Below are 20,294 nucleotides of genomic sequence, written 5' to 3' on the forward strand. Positions count from 1 at the left end.
TAATGTAACTTCATTCGGTCCTGGGAGGCTTTGAGTGACACACAAATGAGGAGCTTGACTTGGCGCTACCAAAGCAGCTGTGATTGCATGGTGTATTTAGTCAGTTTTGTTCAATATTTACACAGCACACAGAGTACTCTGGTCACATTGGTAAAACACATGAGCTAGAGTATGGGGTAAGGCTCAGTCAGTGATCTTGGTTTTTCTCTCTCCCTACTCTGATACACAGATCATCCCCTGCTCTTCCCTCCCCTGTCCAATCAACGCCCCAGATGAGTGCCTGTGGATGGCAAAAGCGGACCCTGGGCCAGAAACGTTGCCTGTATCAAGGTGGGTGACGGGTCCTGTGCCTGGTACAGGGGGATGGCACCGCCCAAGAAGTTGTTCTGGATATGGAAGACCCCTAAACTCTACAGGCCAGCTACAAATTGAAATTGATTTAAATCAGGGGTGTCAAACGTACGGCCCGCGGGCCGGATCAGGCCCGCAAACGGGTTTAATCCGGCCCGCGAGATGATTAAAAAAATAAATAATAATAATTTAAAAAAATAAAAAATAAAAATTTTTGTAAAGTATAAAATGCGCTGCAATTTTTCAATAAAATAAACTGCTGATCCAATTGCGTCCACTGGATGGCGCAATAGCAATTGTGTTAAGCAAGCAAACTGTTTATACCGGGGCAGAGCAAGTAGGTCAAGCACGTGCAGCCAATGAGCTACTTTGTTTTGCCCGCGATATTTATTACGGCTTCTACTTTTAACATTATGTGCTTTGGCACCCTCAATGCCCCAATATGTCTCTGTCAAAAAATAGAAAAGTGGACGCAGAGTGCAGAGTGTTCCAAGAAAAATGGTCATCCTATTTATTCACTGAATTGAATGGGAAAGCTGTATGTTTGGTGTGTTCAGAGCATGTTGCAGTGCTGAAAGTATATAACCTTCGTCGCCACTATGTGAGTCTTCATGCTGACAAATATGACAACTTTCAAGGACAGCGGAGATGAGAGAAGGTGAATGAACTGTTGGCGGGTCTGAAGAAACAGCAGTCTGTGTTTACTCACAGCCGAGACATCAGTGACGCTGCAGTGAAAGCTAGCTACCTCATTGCTAATGAAATCGCAGTGGCTTCAAAACCATTTAGTGAGGGTGAATTTGTAAAAACATGCATGATGAAGGCAGCGGAGATTGTGTGCCCTGAAAAGCGGCAGGCTTTTGCAAATATCAGCCTGACAAGAAACACAGTTGCAGACAGGATTTCCGATCTTTCAGTGGATTTGGACAGCCAGTTGAAGCAAAAAGTAAAGTCATTTATTGCGTTTTCGGTTGCAATTGATGAAAGCACGGACATTACAGATGTTGCACAACTGGCCATTTTCATCCGCGGAGTTGATGACACATTGACCGTCACCGAGGAGTTCGTGGAGTTGGTGCCGATGACAGATACAATGACAGCAGCTGATATTTTTACTGCACTCGTCGGCGCGCTGGACAGGGTCGTAGTGGACTGGTCCCGCGCTGTCAGCCTGGCTACAGATGGTGTGCCCTCAATGATCGGGAAAAAAGCAGGCGTTTTGACAAAGTTCAGAGAGAAAGTGCAATCTGCAAATGGAGGACGTGATATTTTGACTTTTCACTGTATTTTGCACCAGGAGGCTTTGTGTTGCAAGTCATTAAAGATGGATAACGTCATGAAGGTGGTCATCCAAACTGTTAATTTCATCCGATCCAGAAGCCTGAATCACCGTCAGTTTGACAGCCTTCTCAGAGAGAAAGACCACATCTATGGCCTGCCATACCACACTGAGGTAAGATGGTTAAGCCGAGGTGCTGAGGCGTTTCTTTGATTTACGAGAAGAAATTGAACAGTTCATGGAAGAAAGGGCAAACCAGTGTTAGAATTTCATTCCGCAGAATGGATGCAGGACCTTGCATTTATGGTGGATGTTACAGAGCACCTGAATAACTTGAACAAACAGCTGTAAGGGCGCAACAAAGTTGTCACGCAGTATTATGACAGCATACGTTCTTTCAAGTTGAAGCTGTCATTGTGGGAGACGCAATTTGCCGGTGGTGATGCAGCTCACTTCCCCTGTCTGAAAAATGTGTGCGCGACCCAACATGTGGCAGACATGAAGCGGTTCAAAGATAAAATAACGGGACTGTTACGGGAGTTTGAGCAATGCTTTCAGATTTATGTTTATATGTTTTTATGTTGATGTGCTATTGTTTTTCATTGATTTTATTTTATTTGTATATTTAACCTATTCTTGACTCTGTGGTTCTTGCACTTGTTTGGGGAACAGGATTTCATTATTTTTATCTAAATTTCTGCCTGAGAAATGACACCCTGATATAGTTCTGTGATCTGTGATATACTTCTGTGAATCACTGAGGCATTGTGTGTTTGTGTGTTCTTTGTCCTCAGAACTTTCAAATAACTTGAGGTGTTTTATGATTAATAGTGATGTTGTGCTTTTGGACACTGTCCTCAGGCTCCAGCTTTATGTTTATATGTTTTTATGTTGATGTGCTATTGTTTTTAATAGATTTTATTTTATTTGTATATTTAACCTATTCTTGATTCTTCTGTGGTTCTTGCACTTGTTTGGGGAACAGGATTTCATTATTTTTATCTACATTTCTGCCTGAGAAATGACACCCTGATATAGTTCTGTGATCTGTGAAACAGTTCTGTTAATCACTGAGGCATTGTGTGTTTGTGTGTTCTTTTTCTTTAGAATTTTCAAATAACCTTGACGTGTTTTATGATTAATAGTGATGTTGTGCTTGTACTATTTTGGACACACTGTCCTCAGGCTCCAGCTTTATGTTGTATGTTGATCGTATTAAAACAAAGAAAACAATCTGAAGTTGTTGTTTTTACGTTATATATACCATGATTTTTCCGGTCCGGCCCACTTGGGAATAGATTTTCCTCCATGTGGCCTCTGAGCTAAAATGAGTTTGACACCCCTGATTTAAATGAATCAAAAGTAGTTCATAATTCCAAGCCCCAAATTGACTTGTGAAGTTGTGATGTGAGGACAGGTTGCAGGAAATTGTCAATGTGAAAGAGGGCAACAATGAAATAAAAATGAACTTCAAAGATAGCACTTCAAGTATTAATTTCTTGTGCATTCATCTGCTCGTTTTTAAACTGGAACCAAAAGGCATTATTGAACACAGCCCTGGAATAGTTTGGGTCTAAACCAGGGCTTCAGTTTTGTAATGTCATTGACCAAATTAAACATCTAATTCTTTCTTCCTTGCTTTAAGTCTGATATTCGGTGGGATAAATATGTTTAGTCTTATGTTCAGGTGCTAGTCAGAACTAGCAAAAACTCAGACATTTCCGACTTGATAACTGGTTGTAGTTTTAAAGTGCCTTCGGAAGGTATTCAGACCCCTTCACTTTCCCCACATTTTGTTCCGTTACAGCCGTATTCTAGAATGGATTAAATAAATGTTTTGCCTCAATATACACACATAATACCCCATAATGACAAAGCTTAAACAGTTTCCCCAAGAACACCGTGGCCTCATTCTTAAATGGAAGATGTTTGGAACCACCAAGACTGTTCCTAGAGCTGGCCAGCTGGCCAAACTGAGCAATCGGGGGAGAAGGGCCTTGGTCAGGGAGGTGACAAAGAACCCGATGGTCACTCTGACAGCGCTCCAGAGTTCTTCTGTGGAGATGGGAGAACCTTCCAGAAGGACAACCATTTCTGCAGCACTCCACCAATCAGGCCTTTATGGTAGAGTGGCCAGACGGAAGCCATTTCTCAATAAAAGGCAGATGACCGCCCGCTTGGAGTTTGCAAAAAGGCACCTGAAACCAAGATTGAACTCTTTGGCCTGAATGCCAAGTGTCACGTCTGGCGGAAACCTGGCACCATCCCTACGGTGAAGCGTGGTGGCAGCATCATGCTGTGGGGATGTTTTTCAGCGGCAGGGACTGGGAGACTAGTCAGGATCGAGGGAAAGATGAACGGAGCAAAGTACAGCGATCCTTGATGAAAACCTGCTCCAGAGCACTCAGGACCTCAGACTAGGGCGAAGGTTCACCTTCCAACAGGACAACGACCCTAAGTACACAGCCAAGAGAACGCAGGAGTGGCTTTGGGACAGGTCTCTGAATGTCCTTGAGTGGCCCAGCAAGAGCATGGACTTGAACCCGATCTAATATCAATGGAGAGACCTGAAAATAGCTGTGCAGCGACGCTCCCCATCCAACCTGACAGAGCTTGAGGGGATCTGCAGAGAAAAATGGGAGAAACTCCCCAAATATAGGTGTGCCAAGCTTTTAGTGTCATACTCAAGGCTGTAATTGCTACCGAAGGTGCTTCAACAAAATACTGAGTAAAGGGTCTGAGTACTTATGTACATGCAATATTTCCATTTTTGCTTTGTCATTATGGGGTATTGTGTGTAGATTGAGGAAAGAAAACAATTTAATCAATTTTAGAATAAGGCTGTAATGTAACAAAATGTGGAAAAAGTGAAGCGGTCTGAATACTTTCCGAATGCACTGTAAATGTGCCGCGTCCAACCAGTTATCAAGTCGGAAGTTTGAGTTTCCTAGTTACGACTACGGCACTACACAGTACTCTGACCTTGTATATTATTTAGGGTTAGGAAAGTATTTATGAATAAATGTGTTTGGAGGTTCTTTACACACAATATATTGGTGAATCAAAAATACTGAAAGTTTACATGTTTAATCCATTAAATATTGGAAGGTGACGTGAACAATAGGTTCAACAACTCAACCGGTCACTCTGGTGACCTTCTCCCTTACCTCACCTTGCTGATCAACTCATCCTTGACCGCTGGCTATGTCCCTTCCGTCTTCAAGAGAGTGAGAGTTGCACCCCTTCTCAAAAAACCAACACTCGATCCCTCTGATGTCAACAACTACAGACCAGTATCCCTTCTTTCTTTTCTCTCCAAAACTATTGAGCGTGCCGTCTTTAGCCAACTCTCTTGCTATCTCTCTCAGAATGACCTTCTTGATCCAAACCAGTCAGGTTTCAAGACTGGTCATTCAACTGAGACTGCTCTTCTCTGTGTCACAGAGGCTCTCCGCACTGCTAAAGCTAACTCTCTCTCCTCTGCTCTTGTCCTTCTAGACCTGTCTGCTGCCTTTGATACTGTGAACCATCAGATCCTCCTCTCCACCCTCTCCGAGCTGGGCATCTCCGGCGCGGCTCACTCTTGGATTGCGTCCTACCTGACCGGTCGCTCCTACCAAGTGGCGTGGCGAGAAGCTGTCTCTGCACCACGTGCTCTCACCACTGTTGTCCCCCAGGGCTCAGTTCTAGGCCCTCTCCTATTCTCGCTATACACCAAGTCACTTGGCTCTGTCATATCCTCACATGGCCTCTCCTATCATTGCTACGCTGACGACACACAACTAATCTTCTCCTTTCCCCCTTCTGATAACCAGGTGGCGAATCGCATCTCTGCATGTCTGGCAGACATATCAGTATGGATGACGGATCACCACCTCAAGCTGAACCTTGGCAAGACGTAGCTGCTCTTCCTCCCGGGGAAGGACTGCCTGTTCCATGATCTCGCCATCACGGTTGACAACTCCGTTGTGTCCTCCTCCCAGAGTGCGAAGAGCCTTGGCGTGACCCTGGACAATACCCTGTCGTTCTCCGCTAACATCAAGGCGGTGACCCGATCCTGTAGGTTCATGCTCTACAACATTCGGAGAGTACGACCCTGCCTTACACAGGAAGCGGCACAGGTCCTAATCCAGGCACTTGTCATCTCCCGTCTGGATTACTGCAACTCGCTGTTGGCTGGGCTCCCTGCCTGTGCCATTAAACCCCTACAACTCATCCAGAATGCCGCAGCCCGTCTGGTGTTCAAACTTCCCAAGTTCTCTCACGTCACCCCGCTCCTCCGCACACTCCACTGGCTTCCAGTTGAAGCTCGCATCTGCTACAAGACCATGGTGCTTGCCTACGGAGCTGTGAGGGGAACGGCACCTCCGTACCTTCAGGCTCTGATCAGTCCCTACACCCAAACGAGGGCATTGCGTTCATCCACCTCTGGCCTGCTGGCTCCCCTACCTCTGCGGAAGCATAGTTCCCGCTCAGCCCAGTCAAAACTGTTCGCTGCCCTGGCACCCCAATGGTGGAACAAGCTCCCTCACGACGCCAGGACAGCGGAGTCACTCACCACCTTCCGGAGACATTTGAAACCCCCCCCCCCAAAAAGAAAAGAAAAAAAAGAAAACACTTAAATTAAAAAATATATATATAATAAAATAAAATAAACATTGTAAAGTGGTTATCCCACTGGCTATAAGGTGAATGCACCTATTTGTAAGTCGCTCTGGATAAGAGCGTCTGCTAAATGACGTAAATGTATGTAAATGTAAATGTAAATGAGTAACTCGTTTTGGATAAGGGGATTGTAAATATAAATGACAATTGTTTTAGATCTATTTTACCTTGTGATCGCTGGAGACCAATGTGAAACCAGTCATAAGGCAGCAAACCAAAGCATATCAACATATCACCTTTTCCACAGTGAAGTTCATAAAATGCTGGTCTAATAACAAATTACATTTGGAGACCGACGCTATAGGCTTCTGTAGCCATGCCCAAATGACAGCATAGCACCAAACCTACCGAGTTGATTTATGATCTTCAACATGGGGCCCCCAGGGGTGTGTGCACAATAAAAGTACATGCACAAGATGCATGCATACTTGCCGACCTCATGCACGTGTTTGCATGGTTCTGCGCATACTTCAGGTGATAGAAATCTGAACGCACTACCAGCGCTTTGAAAAGTTGAAACAATTATACCTCTGCTTTCCTGTGGCTATAATGTCTCCTATTCCTACCCGCGAAAGGACCAACTGCATGGACAACTGGCAAAGTGCGTTAAAATATAATTTTATTCAACATTCTGGCTGTTAAGAGGTCGTGAGAGGAAACTTTCCTGATTCAAACTAATTTCTGCCCGACGTAGATTTAAATTCAATGTCGGCTTTCCAGGCAATGTTCACCCATGACTGCATGGCCAAGCATGACCCCAACTCAATCATTAAGTTTGCTGACGACACGACAGTGGTAGGCCTGATTACAAACAACGACGAGGCAGCCTACAGTTGAGTGGGCGATGTGAGCATGGGGCGATGAAGCTGAAGGCAGCGGGGCCGTGGGTAGCCTAGTGCAGTGTTTCCCAACCCTGGTCCCCGAGTACCCCCAACAGTACACATTTTTAATTGTAATCCTGGACAAGCAAACCTGATTCAACTTGTCAACTAATCATCAAGCCCTCAATGAGCTGAATGGCGTGTTTGTCCAGGGCTACAACAAAAATGTGTACAGTTGGGAGTACTCCAGGACCAGGGTTGGGAACACTGGCCTAGTGGTTAGTGTGGCCAGTAACCGAAAGGTCGCTGGTTCGAATAACCGAGCTAACAAGGTGAAAAATGTGTGCGTGCCCTTACGCAAGGCACTTAACTAATTTCATCCAGGGGGCGCCGTAATAATATGGCTGACCCTTTAAAACTGCACCTAGTCGGTATATATTACTATATGTATATGTTATTGGGCAAAGCTGAACTTAGTTACCATCAGGAGAAAAATAATTGTCCCACCATTCTGGGACCTGTGGTGCCACCTCTGTAACCAATGAGATTCACGGAAATCACAGGACCTGCGGGTCGGGTATGGCGCACGGAACGTCTATAGAAAGCAGAGCGCCGGTATTATTTTAACAGGAAACGAACTCACTCCCGATAGACAAGCAAAAACTATTTAGAGAAATGTTGTAGCAGCCTACCCCTAAACATTAGTGATCTGATATGTATAATTCTGATCAACTGTAAGCCTCTATACACCCTGTCCCATCTGGTCAGGGGAAACAAAGTAATAACATTATGTATCAATTTATTTGTGTTAAGAATAAATGTGAATGCTAGGCTACCTAGGCCTTCTTGAATCCAAAATACATTGTGGGCCGAAGCCAAAAAACTTGAAGTTCATCGATCCCGTCGTTGGAGGAACATATGTTTTGTATATGACAGTATAACAATCCTATGATGACTATGAACTTCGCTGGCATCTTCAATTCTTGCAAATTTTCTCATTAAAAGTATATTTCAACATTGTCTGCTCAAGCAAATTTGCTGAACTGCTAAACTTGGAACCTATCAGAACTCCTGTACATAACCCTCGTGATGAAGGCAGCCAATGGACTGCTTCTAAGATGTAAACAGCCTCACTTGAAAAGTCAAACTGCGGTCTGTGTGTGATTGATGAAGAGGACCATATTGCTAGCTAGCTCCCAAAGACTGAAATAAGAAATATCTATTTGCGTGCAGTCGAAATACGCAGCAGGCAATGCTAATTGTCTGTATCGTATGGAGAGGTAACGCAGTTAACCACTTAGGCAGTTTATTGAAATGTAGCTAATGTATGACTAGCCTAGCCAGCTACTGTAAATGTACATTTTCCTGCTCAGGAAGCTAGTGTTTCATTAGCTATCTGTCAGTTAATTTAATATGAAACATGTTTTGAGGTGGTAATGTCTCATTTCAAGTAACTAGCTGCAGGCTTAAAGAAGCATTCAATCATATTTGCATAGAATCACAAATTAAAGCATGTAGATAGAAAGATGTGCATTATGCATTCTAGAATGGAAAATCTAGAAAATCTACAGCTGCATATGCCAACACGGCATATCCGACACAGCATACCACGCAATACAACCCCCCCCCAAAAAAAACCTGGGCAACATTTCTACAAAGTGCTCTGCAATAAGCTCACCAGAATTTTATTTCTAAACCAGATGAGTTCTCAAAACGTCAGCAGCTGCCCAATACCATGGTGGGTATGCATAATGTTGGACGCATAATGTCTGGGTGGTTGTATATAATCCACAGCATAAGTAACTTGACCATGCTTAGAATCAACGTCGGATGTTATTTGGTACCCATCTACCAATCACTGCCCTTCTTTATGAGGCTTTGGAAAGGGACCTTACAGATGTTGTATGGGGGACAGAGGAAGGGTTAGTCATTCAAACATAATGTCAACCCCTATTATTTCAGTCCAGGTAACTTGTGATTTGTTAAGCCAAATTGTATTCCTCAACTAATTTAGGCTCGCCTAAAGGGGGTTAATACTTATGCAACAACTATACAGTGAGGGAAAAAAGTATTTGATCCCCTGCTGATTTTGTACGTTTGCCCACTGACAAAGAAATGATCAGTCTATAATTTTAATGGTAGGTTTATTTGAACAGTGAGAGACAGAATAACAACAAAAAAATCCAGAAAAACGCATGTACATTTTTTTATTTTAATGAGGGAAATAAGTATTTGACCCCTCTGCAAAACATGACTTAGTACTTGGTGGCAAAACCCTTGTTGGCAATCACAGAGGTCAGTCGTTTCTTTTAGTTGGCCACCAGGTTTGCACACATCTCAGGAGGGATTTTGTCCCACTCCTCTTGGCAGATCTTCTCCAAGTCATTAAGGTTTTGAGGCTGACGTTTGGCAACTCAAACCTTCAGCTCCCTCCACAGATTTTCTATGGGATTAAGGTCTGGAGACTGGCTAGGCCACTCCAGGACCTTAATGTGCTTCTTCTTGAGCCACTCCTTTGTTGCCTTGGCCGTGTGTTTTGGGTCATTGTCATGCTGGAATACCCATCCACGACCCATTTTCAATGCCCTGGCTGAGGGAAGGAGGTTCTCACCCAAGATTTGGCCCCGTCCATCGTCCCTTTGATGCAGTGAAGTTGTCCTGTCCCCTTAGCAGAAAAACACCCCCAAAGCATAATGTTTCCACCTCCATGTTTGACGGTGGGGATGGTGTTCTTGGGGTCATAGGCAGCATTCCTCCTCCTCTAAACACGGCGAGTTGAGTTGATGCAAAAGAGCTCCATTTTGGTTTCATCTGACCACAACACTTTCACCCAGTTCTCCTCTGAATCATTCAGATGTTCATTGGCAAACTTCAGACGGGCATGTACAGTGGTGTGAAAAAGTGTTTGCCCCCTTCCTGATTTCTTATTTGTTTGCATGTTTGTCACACTTAAATGTTTCAGATCATCAAACAAATTTAAATATTAGTCAAAGATAACACAAGTAAACACAAAATGCAGTTTTGAAATGAAGGTTGTTATTATTAAGGGAAAACAAAATCCAAACCTACATGGCCCTGTGTGAAAAAGTGTTTGCCCCCCCTGTTATAACACAACTCAACTGTGGTTTATCACACCTGAGTTCAATTCCTCTAGCCACACCCAGGCCTGATTACTGCCACACCTGTTCTCAATCAAGGAATCACTTAAATAGGACCTGCCTGACAAAGTGAAGTAGACCAAAAGATCCTCACAAGCTAGACATCATGCAGAGATCCAAAGAAATTCAGGAACAAATGAGAAAGAAAGTAATTGAGATCCATCAGTCTGGAAAAGGTTATAAAGCCATTTCTAAAGCTTTGAGACTCCAGCGAACCACAGTGAGAGCCATTATCCACAAATGGCGAAAACATGGAACAGTGGTGAACGTTCCCAGGAGTGGCCAGCCGACCAAAATTACCCCAAGAGCGCAGCGATGACTCATCCAAGAGGTCACAAAAGACCCCACAACAACATCCAAAGAGCTGCAGGCCTCACTTGCCTCAGTTAAGGTCAGTGTTCATGACTCCACCATAAGAAAGAGACTGGGCAAAAATGGCCTGCATGGCAGAGTTCCAAGGCGAAAACCACTGCTGAGCAAAAATAACATTAAGGCTCGTCTCATTTTTGCCAGAAAACATCTTGATGATCCCACACCTTTGGGAAAATACTCTGTGGACTGACGAGACAAAAGTTGAACTTTTTGGAAGGTGTGTCCCCCATTACATCTGGCGTAAAAGTAACACCGCATTTCAGAAAAATTACATCATACCAACAGTAAAATATGGTGGTGGTAGTGTGATGGTCTGGGCCTGTTTTGCTGCTTCAGGACCTGGAAGACTTGCTGTGATAAATGGAACCATGAATTCTGCTGTCTACAAAAAAATCCTGAAGGAGAATGTCCGGCCATCTGTTAGTGACCTCAAGCTGAAGCGAACTTGGGTTCTGCAGCAGGACAATGATCCAAAACACATCAGCAAGTCCACCTCTGAATGGCTGAAGAAAAACTAAATGAAGACTTTAGAGTGGCCTAGTCAAAGTCCTGACCTGAATCCAATTGAGATGCTGTGGCATGACCTTAAAAAGGCAGTTCATGCTCGAAAACCCTCCAATGTGGCTGAATTACAACAATTCTGCAAAGATGAGTTGGCCAAAATTCCTCCACAGCGCTGTAAAAGACTCATTGCAAGTTATCGCAAACGCTTGATTGCAGTTGTTGCTGCTAAGGGTGGCCCAACCAGTTATTAGGTTGTAGGGGGCAATCACTTTTTCACACAGGGCCATGTGGGTTTGGATTTTGTTTTCCCTTAATAATAACAACCTTCATTTCAAAACTGCATTTTGTGTTTACTTGTGTTATCTTTGAATAATACTTAAATTTGTTTGATGATCTGAAACATTTAAGTGTGACAAACATGCAAACAAATAAGAAATCAGGAAGGGGGCAAACACTTTTTCACACCACTGTATATGTGCTTTCTTGAGCAGGGGGACCTTGCGGTCGCTGCAGGATTTCAGTCCTTCACGGCGTAGTGTGTTACCAATTGTTTTCTTGGTGACTATGGTCCCAGCTGCCTTGAGATCATTGACAAGATCCTCCCGTGTAGTTCTGGGCTGATTCCTCACCGTTCTCATGATCATTGCAACTCCACGAGGTGAGATCTTGCATGGAGCCCCAGGCCGAGGGAGATTGACAGTTAGTTTGTATTTCTTCCATTTGCGAATAATCGCACCAACTGTTGTCACCTTCTCACCAAGCTGCTTGGCGATGGTCTTGTAGCCCATTCCAGCCTTGTGTAGGTCTACAATCTTGTCTCTGACATCCTTGGAGAGCTCTTTGGTCTTGGCCATGGTGGAGAGTTTGGAATCTGATTGATTGATTGCTTCTGTGGACAGGTGTCTTTTATACAGGTAACAAACTGAGATTAGGAGCACTCCCTTTAAGAGTGTGCTCCTAATCTCAGCTCGTTACCTGTATAAAAGACACCTGGGAGCCAGAAATCTTTCTGATTGAGAGGGGGTCAAATACTTATTTCCCTCATTAAAATGCAAATCAATTTATAACATTTTTGACATGCATTTTTCTGGATTTTTTTGTTGTTATTCTGTCTCTCACTGTTCAAATAAACCTACCATTCAAATTATAGACTGATCATTTCTTTGCCAGTGGGCAAACGTACAAAATCAGCAGGGGATCAAATACTTTTTTCCCTCACTGTATTTGTTAATGTATTAATTTAAAAAATATATTTCAATCCCACTTAACACAAAATGTGAAAAAATACAAGGGTGGGTGAATAGTTGAGATACCCACTGTAAACATAGCAATGTGTGAGTCTTCTCCTAGAGGCAAAACTGAGCGACTTCCCCTTAGATAGGCCAGCTGCAAAGTCAAAATAGGCTATACTGTAAAAACCTATGAAAATAAAAATGGCTTTGGTCTTCATTTAAGGTTAGGCATTAGGGTTAGCAGTGTGGTTAAGGTCAGGGTTAAAATCAAATTTTATGACCCAGAACAAAATTCATGATGAAAAACACTAACCTGCACTGTGAACCAAAGCAACCAGGTTTACAATCTCCGTTGCAGAGAAAAGGGGTTTTGTCCATAGTAAGATAAGACAGTAAATAAAATACAAAACGATGAAGCCGTTATAGTGAATACGACAGTGGTCGGCCAGTGTGGCACTTACACTCCTGTGCTAGTCGGAACTAGGAAATTCAGAAATGTCTGACTTGTAACTGGTTGAAAGTGGCCCTTGTATAACTACAACCAGTTAGTAAATCGGAAATGTCAATTTCCTAATTCAGATTAGCACGCGAACACTACATTGTACATAAGAATATTCATACCACCCATGAGACTTAAAGAATGAGTTGTTTAATTTGGTCAATGACACTAAAGCCCTGGTTTAGACCCAAACTACTTCAGGACCACACAGTAGACAAACATTGAATTTTGCAGATAAAGCTATTCCTTTCACGTCAGAGAAGCCATGGGGCAGCGCACAATTGGCCCAGCGTCGTCCAGGTTGGGGGAGGGAATGGCCAGCAGGGATATAGCTCAGTTGGTAGAGCATGGCGTTTGCAACGCCAGGGTTGTGGGTTAGATTCCCACGGAATGTATGAAAAAAATAAATAATGTATGCACTCACTAACTGTAAGTCGCTCTGGATAAGAGAGTCTGCTAAATGACTAAAATGTAAATATAACATGCCATTTGAACTTTCTACATTGTGCCATGCTGAAGACGCCCCAGGCTTTAGGATGGCATTTCAGGAATACTGTTGCTGAAATACAAACACATGGGCCAACACTGAGATAACACCTTCTGTTCACTTAACTAGCAACAAATTAAATACAAGGAGCGCTATATTTGGTTTTGTAGTTTATTTTTATTGCACTCGTAGAAGTGACCAGTAAGCACTTATTTCATTTAATCATAATTATTTGCAGCTTCGCGTTTTTTATTTTATTAATTGCAGGCATCTTTAGTCACTGAGCGGATGGTCTGTAGAGTTAGGAAGTCTTCAATATCCAGGAACTACTTCCAGGCACAAGACCCATCTCTACTCTTGATACAGACAAGGTTTTGGCCATTGTCAGTCCCCCAATCTGTCCACAGGCACTCATCTAGGGAACTGGTCGGACAGGGGAGGGAGTTGCAGCGGATGATCTGTGTATCGGAGTAGGGAGAGAGAAAGACCAAGATAACTGACTGATCATTACCCCATACTCTAGCTCATGTATACTTCCTTTACAAAACTGGTGTACTGTAATATTACTATAATTCCCCATCACACACCGTTCAAACGCAGCCGCTTTGGTAGCGGTGATTCAAGCTCTTCTTTTGCGTGGCACTCAAGTCCTCCCAGCGTGGATTATAGCCACACAGTGTTATGTACATCCTTCCAGTCTCCAGCATTCCTACAGACAGAGGAGATAGTGAGTCAAAGTGCTGTAGGGAAAACAAGGTGAAGGGTAAAGTCGACCCTAGACGCCGATCTTGGCTCAGTTCAGCATTTGTTCCACTAATGGTTAAGGTTAGGATTGGCATACGTTCCTGGAGGAAAACTTCACCCTGGAGCGTAAAGACATACTGATGCAGCCCAGAACACAGATATCTCATCATAAGTGTACATACTAATAATAAGTAAGTAATGGATTAGTTGTAAACATTTTACAGTGCCTATTGAAAGTCTAAGCTCCTTGAACTTTCCACATTTTGTTGTGTCATTGCCTCAGTTTCATGGATTTACACTGAACAAAAATAAACGCAACATGTAAAGTCTTGGTCCCATGTTTCATGTGCTGAAATTAAAAAAAGACCCCAGAAATGTTACATTTGCACAAAATGCTTCTCAAATTGTGCACAAATTTGTTTACATCCCTGTTAGTGAGCACTTCTCCTTTGCAAATATATGATATTCCATCCACCTGACAGGTGTGGCATATCAAGAAGCTGATTGAACGCAGGCGCTGGGGACAAAAGGCCAGTAAAATGTGCTGTTTTGTCAACAATGCCACAGATGTCTCAAGTTGAGGGAGCATGCAATTGGCATGACTGCAGGAATGTCCACTAGAGCTTTTGCCAGATAATTTAATGTTCATTTCTCTACCATACGCCGCCACCAACGTCATTTTAGAGAATTGAAACCAGCCACCCGGACAGCTGATGAATCTGTGGGATTGCACAACAGAATAATTTCTGCACAAACTGTCATAAACAGTCTCCGAAAAGTTAATCTGCGTGCGCATTGTCCTCACCAGGGTTGACGTGACTGCAGTTCGGTGTCTAAAGTGGGCTAATGCTCACCTTCGATGGCAACTGGCAAGTTGGAGAAGTGTGCTCTTCACGGATTATTCCCGGTTTCAACTGTGCCGGGCAGATGGCAGATCACGTGGATGGCGTCGTGTGGGCAAGCGGTTTGCTGAGGTCAACATTGTGAACAAACATAACTACATTTTAGCGATGGCAGTTTGAATGCACAGAGATACCATGACGAGATCCTGAAGCCCATTGTCGTGCCATTCATCTGCCACCACCTCATGTTTAAGCATGATAATGCACGGCCCCATGTCGCAAGGATCTGTACACAATTCCTGGAAGCTGAAAATGTCAGTTCTTCAATGGTCTCCATACTCACCAGACATGTCACCCATTGAGCATGTTTGGAATGCTCTGGATCGACAGAGTGTTCCAGTTCCCGCCAATATCGAGCAACTGCACACAGCCATTGAAGAGTGGGACAACATTCCACGGGCCACAATCAACAGCCTGATCAACTCTACGCAAAGGAAATGTCGTGCTGCATGAAGCAAATGGTCACACCAGATACTGACTGGTTCTCTGATCAACGCCCCTAACTTTTTTAAAGGGATCTGTGACCGACAGATGCATATCTGTATTCCCAATCATGTTAAATCCATAGTTTAGGGCCTAATGAATTAATTTCAATTGACTGATTTCCATATGAACTATAACTCAGTAAAATCTTTGAAATTGTTGCATGTTGCTTTTATTTTTGTACACTGCGCCATTCATTTTCCCTTCTATCCCCAATGATGAGAAACATAACATGATGAGACTCATAACATGATACTGCCACCACCATGCTTCACAGTAGGGATAGTGTTCTTTGGGTGATTTGCAGTGTTGGGTAACGCTTTGCATTTAGGCCAAGAAGTTATATCTTAGTTTTGTCAGACCACAACTTTTTGCCACATAGCTACAGAATCCCAAGTGTTGAGCTTTTTTTTGCATACTTCAAAATGGGATTCAAGGTGGGCTTTCTTGAGTAAGCCCAGTTTTTGGATTAGTCCATTTCTTCTGCAAATGTTGGTACCAACCATTAGTTTGTGATTAACGGCGGCTGAGCTAGGGCGAGGTTTGTGGGACAAGGGCAGATCCCAAAGGGGCCAAGGGCTGGGTCTTTTACAAAAACGTCCAAATGGAGCCCAAATGGTTTGAAGTACTATTAAAAGCAATTTATGAAAAGCTGAGACTCATGAACACGTTTTGCTCCACGAAGCTCACAAGAGTCCTTAGAAGGTAAGGGGTTCTTCTACATATGTCCTCGGATTTCCAATGATCTATCTTTAATACTGTAATACGCTTACATAGTTGCTGTCACAAACACCAAACAGTTGTCACTGACTAGTTGGATATTAATTTCCCACTGAGGAAACAATTTCTGTACTTAGAGCATTCATAAATTCATTTTCAAGTTTCTGACTTGGTGGATTTTTTTGTCGTTGACATTTGTCATTAAAACTCATGAATGCAACTGTTTATGTCAAATTGTTTTGTGTTTTACTTGTAGCCCTGGCTGTCCTGAAAATAAAATGGTAAAGCACTTTACTGTGAGGCTACATTTAAGGGCTGGACATGCAGATAAATGAAAAGCACATTTTTGCTGGGGTCTCAGGACTGATAGGGTTAACCACTGCTGGCAATGGAACTTGGGTAACGTAGTGAGAACCGCACCTATGAAGAGATACTCCTTGTTGATTTGCAGAGTCACGCCGCATGCGGCTGGGGAGGATGCAGTGAAGACAGCGTGGATAACCCGGTCAGGACCTTTGAACATCTAGCCAATCACAAGGAGAAAAATAAAGATCTTTCAAACACCTACATATACAGTTTTGAACCTCACTGACTGCAGCTCTCAGGCACTGTCAGTCTTTACTAATTCCGTTCTTATACACCATCCCCTCAGTCTAAAGCCCTTTGATGTTTCCGGATCTGTAAGGTGGAAGCAATACTTTATTTAATCAAGGTCTATTTTACAGATGAGCCCTGAATTACAGGAACACACAAAACGCAAGCATAAAGTCATTTTAAAAAACAAATCAGTATTAAGGTCCTCAATCAGTTTCCTGAATTGCCCTAGACGCACCAAAACATCCAACGTTTAGAAAATGTTGAAGATTGTTCTACATATTCGGTGCAAAAAAAAAAAGCTGCTTTACCTAACTCAGAGACCAAAGGAATTTCCAGAGTTAGCCATCCCTGAGACCAGGTGTGGTAACTCATATGTCTAAAGGTTAGTAATGATATAAGGTACAGTGAGAGTTTTTGTAATAGGGCTTCATAAAAGAAAATATAGCAATTGATCAACCTGTGACATCAAATAGCGCCAACCAACTATCTGGTAGAGAATGTAGTGATGAGTACTAAACCAGTCGCCCGTAATAAAGCCTTGATAAACTGCATCCAATGGCTTTATTGAAGTGGCAGCTGAGTTCATATAGAGGACGTCGCCATAGTCTTGGACCAGTAGGGTGGACGCGCCACAACTACACTGCTTATACCTACCCAGATCTGCAAACATTGAAGGGTTGGAGCTAAGGGGAAGGGAGCGAATTGGGAACAGCTGTCAGACTGGGGTTCAGGGGGCTTCAATGTTTCAGTGCAGGAAGGAACAACCACTTAATAAAAAGGCTGATCATACCTTGATCTGATGGATGTCATACTTGTGGATGTTACCAGACACAAGTTGCACTCCAATCACCTTGGCCCTGATCACTAGAAGAGGGAAAGAGTGAGACATGGTTTAACTAACATTATTGAAATAATCCATTCCGGTATACTGGTCAGTCAGACACTAAAGGGTTAACGTTGTTACGCATAGGAGAGGCATATGAGCGCCTCAGCTGTAATCAGAGAGGAATATGCCTGGCCTGCTCTGAGGCTCCTGTCGGCTCAGGAGGAAGCTAGTCAGCAATCTTTGGGAAAAACTGCACCGGAATACACACATGCGCATAGGCAAAACATCTTGTGCTCATGAATGTGCGGTGTCGAAGGACACTTTGATAATGAATAAAGTTGACTTCATAGCTTTTATTGATAAGGTTATCAATACGACGCAGGTTGTGGAAAGCAGAAATGTCAGGTTGAAAGTTAATGTGGAGATGGCAAAAGAGATATTGGGGGTAACAGATGTTACTGTTGAAATGGTTGTTGACATGCTGAACAATCCTAAGGGTGGAGTGTTTCAGCATGATATAGATGAAGTTTAATGGGGTTTTGGGGGAGGGAGAAGTAAGGGATTTATTTGGTTTTGAATTATATTTTCATGGTGGTACAGAATTGGGCGGATCATGATTGATAGTACATTCCAGCACAATAGGTGGCGGCATGCACTTAAACGATTGTTTGCTGAACGCCATGATATCATAGAAGTACAAGGGTGGAGCAAAAAGCCACAGACACTCGGCCCTGCGTGGAATGAGTCTGACACATGCCATAGAGGATCAATGTGACAGGAAATAGGAGAGACTATTCCACCCTTCACCGTTCCCTCTTGTTATTACCGGTATGTTGTACATAAAGCATGCCATCCCTCTTAATATAATGAAACAGATTACCTGTCAAAGATAAGTGATATAGCCTACCAATATTAATTGATTTCAATAGTCTACACTACAACAGTACCTTGTGTTAATATTGTCTTACATTTAGCCCATACACAATCCATGTCTCAAGGTTTAACAGCCTTCTTTAACCTGTCTCCGCTTAATCTACACTGATTGAAGTGGATTTAATAGGTGACATCAGTAGGGATCATAGACTGGCCAGGTGAAAGCTATGTCATGGAAAGAGCAGGTGGCCTTTAAACGTTTTGTACACTCAGTAGCTATCTCATTTAGCTTTTGGACAAATAATACATCTGTAGGCATACTGTTTATGCCAAAATCAAAATATAACGCAGGGTTCTCAACCCTGTTCCTGGAGAGCTACCGTCCTGTAGGTTTACATTCCAATCCTATTCTAGCGCACCTGAATCTAACAATTACCTTGCTGATCAACTGAATCAGGTTAGTTACAACGGGTTGGATTGAAGACCTTCAGAAACATAACTCTCCAGGAACAGGGTTGGAGAGCCCTGGCTGTAGCCCATCTTACTGTTGCCTACTTATGTAAATAATTGTCTGCGAATGTAAATATAGGCTTAATAACAATGTCCCAATTATTATTACAACGACCACAGACAATTCATAAAATGTTAGCATGTTGCGAACTGATACAGTAGTAACTCAACATGTGAAGAGAAGTTAGTCAAATCTTGCCAAAAATGCCTTACCGACGTCTGCGTTGCAAAAAGCCAGTTGAAGATTTGGAGTGGGGCATTTGCAAGCTTCTGCGATGTCTCCAACCCGCCAAAGGAACAGAACGAACAGAGTAATGACAGAACTGCTTGCGGACCAAGTCATTTTGGAAACGAATTATTCTACTGTCGGCTCAATGGAAAAATATATAAATCTATCGCCTTAGGAAAAATGTTTAACCAACGAGAGCTAAAGAACAGAAATCTTTAGTCCCAAGTTTTTTATGTGGTCGAGTGGTTCGCCAAATATCGCAAAAGGATACGACTAATGAAAGGGTAAGGTGTAAACTAAACTCGAATGAATTTCAACCGCATTTTATTGGAGGCTGTGACTCCTCCCCCAGTCAGAACCAAGCCAGTGGTAGGCTGAGCATTTCATTAATCCAGAATCGCAGTAAAAAAAAAAATCCACTGCCTAATTGCGCTTCACAGTGGCATGCCCGGCTGCCATAAATTCCATAAATTGTCCATCTTTCACTTAAACAATGGGGATGAATCTGAAAGATCAGTGTTAGGCTACGCCTACTGGAATTCCTTAGTTTTGTTGTTTTCAGTTTTTTTTTTACCACCTTGGAAAACTTTAGAGCAGGCTTAATTTACCCGACTGCTCAGTTCACTTGCCGTAGGCAATTAAGCAACCCGTTGCCCTTTCCACTCACAGCCCCTGTCATCCCGTATTAGTTGAAAATGGCAGATGTTGTTATTGATAAGTGCCTAAATTGAAACCCAGTGGCTGTACAGTAACATGCTATATATAACGTAAGAGCTCAGGTTCTCCACTTCACAGTGCTGGTAGTGGTTTTGACTGACAGCCATTATAAACTTGAACCCCGCACGAGACCAGAAGATAACTCCATCCCTCCCTGTAATTGGGCTACTTTTGGACATTTGTTGTTGTCTGAGTGAGGGAAATGCTGTAAATCAAGAGGAGTCCATGTGTTATGAAAAATGTGTCATTAAGGATTATAATAAATACCACTTTGATGTCATACAAGCAAACCACACACCCGTGAGTTCAAATGTGCACTTCACAT

General features: G+C 43.0%; 2 long non-coding RNA genes across 2 annotated transcripts; both read right to left on the reverse strand.

Annotated features, from left to right (window-relative positions):
- Positions 1-13,547: 13,547 nt before the first annotated feature.
- LOC311103552 lies at positions 13,548-16,706 on the reverse strand. Its single transcript, XR_014610101.1, has 3 exons — positions 16,638-16,706; positions 13,956-14,077; positions 13,548-13,826 (listed from the first exon to the last, which is right to left on the reverse strand). It is a non-coding gene; the product is annotated as an uncharacterized lncRNA (long non-coding RNA).
- A 4-nt stretch (positions 16,707-16,710) lies between these two features.
- LOC311103553 lies at positions 16,711-19,528 on the reverse strand. Its single transcript, XR_014610102.1, has 3 exons — positions 19,237-19,528; positions 17,605-17,678; positions 16,711-16,740 (listed from the first exon to the last, which is right to left on the reverse strand). It is a non-coding gene; the product is annotated as an uncharacterized lncRNA (long non-coding RNA).
- Positions 19,529-20,294: the final 766 nt, after the last annotated feature.

This window comes from Coregonus lavaretus (genome assembly GCF_964263955.1).
Source record: "Coregonus lavaretus genome assembly, chromosome: 28".
NCBI classification, from domain to species: domain Eukaryota; kingdom Metazoa; phylum Chordata; class Actinopteri; order Salmoniformes; family Salmonidae; genus Coregonus; species Coregonus lavaretus.